The sequence below is a fragment of the Chenopodium quinoa genome, unplaced genomic scaffold (assembly GCF_001683475.1).
Source record: "Chenopodium quinoa cultivar QQ74 unplaced genomic scaffold, ASM168347v1, whole genome shotgun sequence".
Classification (NCBI taxonomy): domain Eukaryota; kingdom Viridiplantae; phylum Streptophyta; class Magnoliopsida; order Caryophyllales; family Amaranthaceae; genus Chenopodium; species Chenopodium quinoa.
The window spans coordinates 275,664-281,426 of record NW_018744572.1 but is presented as its reverse complement, the minus strand read 5'-3'; positions in this window follow the sequence as shown (position 1 = coordinate 281,426).

The window sequence follows — 5,763 nt, the reverse complement described above, 5'->3', positions numbered from 1 at the left end:
GAAAGTGTTTGACTTTCTTTCCATCTAAAAAAGCTTTGTTTTAACAAGTTTCACTTTCATTTGATTCAAAAAGATTTGTTTAAATGCATTTAACTTTCATTCGATTCAAAATGCTTTGTTTGAATGTGTTTAACTTCCATTTGATTGAAAAAGTTTTGTTTGAATAAGTTTGACTTTCATTCGATTCAAAAATCTTTGTTTGACTGTGTTTGACTTTTATTTGATTTAAAAAGCTTTCTTTGCATGCATTTGACTTTCGTTCGAATTAAAAAGCTTTGTTTGAAGGTGTTTGAATTTCTTTTGATTCTAAATGTTTTATTTGAATGTGTTTGACTTTCATTCGATTCAAAAAGCTTTGTTTGAATGTGTTTGACTTTCATTTGATTCAAAAATCTTTGTTTGAATGTGTTTGACTTTCATTCAATTCAAAAAGCTTTGTTTGAATGTGTTTATCTTTAATTTTTTTCAAAAAGTTTTGTTTGAATACATTTCACTTTCATTCGATTCAAAAAGCTTTGTTTGATTGTGTTTAACTCTCATTTTATTCCAAAAGCTTTGTTTTAATGTGTTTGACTTTCATTCAATTCAAAAAGCTTTGTTTTAATGTGTTTTACTTTCATCTGATTCAAAAAGCTTTGTTTGAATGTGTTTTTCTTTTATTTGATTCAATAAGCTTTGTTGAATGCATTTGACTTTCATTCAAATAATAAAGCTTTGTTTAAATGTGTTTGACTTTAATTAGATTCAAAAAGGTTTATTTGAATGTGTTTGACTTTCTTCGCTTAATTTAGCTTCGTTAGTGCATTTGACTTTCATTCGATTCAAAAAAGTTTGTTTGAATTTGTTTCACTTTCATTTCATCTAAAAAGCTTTGTTTGAATGTGTTTGACTTTCATTTTATTCTAAAAGCTTTGTTTGAATGTGTTTGACTTTAATTTGATTCAAAAATCTTTGTTTAAATGTGTTTAACTTTCATTTGATTCAAAAAGTCGTGATTGAATGTTTATTTACTTTAATTTGATTGAAAAAAATCTTTGTTTAAATGTGTTTGACTTTCGTCTTATTCAAAAAGATTGTTTGAATGTGTTTCACTTACATTTGACTCAAAAAGCTTTGTTTGAAGAATTTGACTCTCATTCGCTTAAAAAAGCATTGTTTAAATGTGTTTGACATTCATTTTATTAAAAAAGGTTTGTTTTAATGTGTTTTGATTTCATTTGATTCAATTAGCTTCTTTGAATTTATAAGATTTTCATTTGATTCAAAAACCTTTGTTTGAATGTGTTTGACTTTCATTCGATTCAAAAAGCTCCGTTTGAATGTGTTTGACATACATTCGATTCAAAAAACTTTATTTGAATGAGTTTGACTTTCATTTTATTCAAAAAGCTTTGTTTAAATGTGTTCGACTTTCATTCGATTTAAAAAGCTCCGTTTGAATGTGTTTGACATACATTCGATTCAAAAAAATTTATTTGAATGTGTTTGACTTTCATTTTATTCAAAAAGCTTTGTTTAAATGTGTTTGATTTTCATTTGAATCCAAAACCTTTATTTGAATAAGTATGACTTTCATTTTATTCAATTAGCTACTTTGAATGCATTTGACTTTCACTCGATTCCAAAAGCTTTGTTTAAATGTGTTTGACTTTCATTTGATTCAAAAATCTTTCTTCGAATGTGTTTGACTTTCATTTGAGTCAAAAAGCTTTGTTAAATGTGTTTGATTTTCAATAGATTTAATTAGCTTCTTTGAATACATTTGACTTTCATTCGAATCAAAAATCTTTTTTGAATGTGTTTGACTTTCATTTGAGTCAAACTGATTTGTTAATGTGTGATGACTTTCATTCGATTTTAAAAGCTTTGTTTGAATGCATATGACTTTCATTCGATTCAAAAACGTTTGTTTTAGTGTGTTTGACTTTCATTTGATTCTAAAATCTATGTTTGAATGTGTTTGACTTTTACTTGATTCAAAAAGCTTTCTTTGAATCCATTGAATTTCATTCGATTTAAAAAGCTTTGTTAGAATTTGTTTGACTTTCATTGGATTCAAAAAGCATTGTTAGAATGTGTTTGATGTTCATTCAATTTAAAATCTATGATTGAATGAGTTTCACTTTCATTTGATTAAAAAAGCTTTGTTTAAATGTGAGTTAAATTTCATTTGATTCAAAAAGCTTTGTTTGAATAAGTGTGACTTTCATTTTATTCAATTAGCTACTTTGAATGCATTTGACTTTCACTCGATTCTAAAAGCTTTGTTTAAATTTGTTTAACTTTCATTTGATTCAAAAAGCTTTGTTTGAATGTGTTTGACTTTCATTTGATTCAAAAAGCTTTGTTAAATTTGTTTGATTTTCAATAGATTTAATTAACTTCTTTGAATACATTTAACTTTCATTCGATTCAAAACTCTTTTTTTGAATGTGTTTGACTTTCATTCGATTCAAAAACTTTGTTTGAAGCATTTGACTTTCATTTTATTAAGAAACTTTGTTTTAATGTGTTCAGTTTTCATAAGATTTGATTAGCTTCTTTGAATGCATAAGATTTTCATTCGATTCAAAAAGCTTTGTTTGAATGTTTTTTACTTTCATTAGATTCAAAAAGCTTTATACGAATAAGTTTGACTTTAATTTGATTCAAAAACCTTTCTTTGAATGTGTTCGGCATTCATTTGATTTAATTAGCTTCTTTAAATTCATATGACTTTCATTCGATTCAAAAAGCTTTGTTTAAATGTTTATAACTTTCATTTGATTCAAAAATCTTAGTTTGAATGTGTTTGAATTTTATTTGACTCAAAAAGATTTGTTTGAATGCGTTTGACTTTTATTTGATTCACAACGCTTTGTTTTAATGTGTTCGACTATCATTCGATTAAAAAAGCTCTGTTTGAATGTGTTTGACTTTCTTTCGATTAAAAAAGCTTTGTTTGAATGTGTTTGACTTTTATTTGATTTAAAAAGCTTTGTTTGAATGTGTTTGATTTTCATTTAATTATAAAAGCTATGTTTGAATATGTTAGACTTTTATTTGGTTAAAAAAGCATTCTTTGAATGCATTGACTTTCATTTGATTCAAAAGCTTTGTTAGACTTTGTTTGACTTTCAATGGATTCAAAAATCTTTGTTTAAATGTGTTTGACGTTCATTCGATTCAAAAAGCTGTGTTTGAATAAGTTTGACTTTCATTTAATTCAAAAAGCTTTTTTTTGTATGTGTTCAATTTTCACTTTGATTCAACTAGCTTTTTTGAATGCATTTGATTTTCATTTGATTTAAAAAGCTTAGTTTCAATGCGTTTGACTTTTATTTGATTCAAAAAGCTTTTTTAGAATGTGTTCTACTTCCATTCAATTCAAAAAGCATTGTTTGATTGAGTTTCACTTTCATTCAGATCAAGAAGCTTTGTTTGAATGTGTTTGATTTTCATTCGATTCAAAAAGCTTTGTTAAAATGTGTTTGACTTTCATTTGATTTAAAAAGCTTTGTTTGAATGTGTTTGACTTTCATTCGATTCAAAAAGCCTTGTTTGAATGTGTTAATCTTTTATTTGATACAAAAAGTTTTGATTGAATGCATTTCACTTACATTGGGTTTGAAAAGTTTTGTTTGAATGTGTTTAACTCTCATTTGATTCCAAAAGCTTTGTTTGAATTTGATTGACTTTCATTCGATTCAAAAAGCTTTGAATTAATGTGTTTGACTTTAATTTGATTTAAAATCTTTGTTTGAAAGTGTTTGATTTTATTTTGATTCAATTAGCTTCAGTGAATGCATTTGACTTTCATTCGATTCAAAAAGATTTGAATGTGTTTGACTTTCATTTGATTTAAAAAGCTTTGTTTGAATAAGTTTTACTTTCTTTAATTATTTTATCTTCGTTGATGCATTTGACTTTCATTTGATTCAAAAAGTTTTGTTTGAATGTGTTTGACTTTCATTTCATCCAAAAAGCTTTGTTTGAATGTGTTTTACTTTCATTTGATTCAAAATGCTTTGTTTGAATGCATTTAGCTTTCATTCAATTAAAAAAGCTTTGTTTGAATGTGTTTTACTTTCATTTGATTCAAAAATCTTTGCTGGAATATTTTTGACTTTCATTTGATTAAAAACCCTTTGTTTAAATGTGTTCAACTTTCATTTTGTTTAATCAGCTCCTTTGAATGCTTTTAACTTTCATATTTTTTAGTGTGTTTTAAATTTATTTGATTAAATTTGCTTCGTTGAATGCATTTGACTTTCATTCGATTCAAAAAGCTTTGTTTGAAAGTGTTTGACTTTCTTTCCATCTAAAAAAGCTTTGTTTTAACAAGTTTCACTTTCATTTGATTCAAAAAGCTTTGTTTAAATGCATTTAACTTTCATTCGATTCAAAATGCTTTGTTTGAATGTGTTTAACTTCCATTTGATTGAAAAAGTTTTGTTTGAATAAGTTTGACTTTCATTCGATTCAAAAATCTTTGTTTGACTGTGTTTGACTTTTATTTGATTTAAAAAGCTTTCTTTGCATGCATTTGACTTTCGTTCGAATTAAAAAGCTTTGTTTGAAGGTGTTTGAATTTCTTTTGATTCTAAATGTTTTATTTGAATGTGTTTGACTTTCATTCGATTCAAAAAGCTTTGTTTGAATGTGTTTGACTTTCATTTGATTCAAAAATCTTTGTTTGAATGTGTTTGACTTTCATTCAATTCAAAAAGCTTTGTTTGAATGTGTTTATCTTTAATTTTTTTCAAAAAGTTTTGTTTGAATACATTTCACTTTCATTCGATTCAAAAAGCTTTGTTTGATTGTGTTTAACTCTCATTTTATTCCAAAAGCTTTGTTTTAATGTGTTTGACTTTCATTCAATTCAAAAAGCTTTGTTTTAATGTGTTTTACTTTCATCTGATTCAAAAAGCTTTGTTTGAATGTGTTTTTCTTTTATTTGATTCAATAAGCTTTGTTGAATGCATTTGACTTTCATTCAAATAATAAAGCTTTGTTTAAATGTGTTTGACTTTAATTAGATTCAAAAAGGTTTATTTGAATGTGTTTGACTTTCTTCGCTTAATTTAGCTTCGTTAGTGCATTTGACTTTCATTCGATTCAAAAAAGTTTGTTTGAATTTGTTTCACTTTCATTTCATCTAAAAAGCTTTGTTTGAATGTGTTTGACTTTCATTTTATTCTAAAAGCTTTGTTTAAATGTGTTTGACTTTAATTTGATTCAAAAATCTTTGTTTAAATGTGTTTAACTTTCATTTGATTCAAAAAGTCGTGATTGAATGTTTATTTACTTTAATTTGATTGAAAAAAATCTTTGTTTAAATGTGTTTGACTTTCGTCTTATTCAAAAAGATTGTTTGAATGTGTTTCACTTACATTTGACTCAAAAAGCTTTGTTTGAAGAATTTGACTCTCATTCGCTTAAAAAAGCATTGTTTAAATGTGTTTGACATTCATTTTATTAAAAAAGGTTTGGTTTAATGTGTTCTGATTTCATTTGATTCAATTAGCTTCTTTGAATTTATAAGATTTTCATTTGATTCAAAAATCTTTGTTTGAATGTGTTTGACTTTCATTCGATTCAAAAAGCTTCGTTTGAATGTGTTTGACATACATTCGATTCAAAAAACTTTATTTGAATGAGTTTGACTTTCATTTTATTCAAAAAGCTTTGTTTAAATGTGTTCGACTTTCATTCGATTTAAAAAGCTCCGTTTGAATGTGTTTGACATACATTCGATTCAAAAAAATTTATTTGAATGTGTTT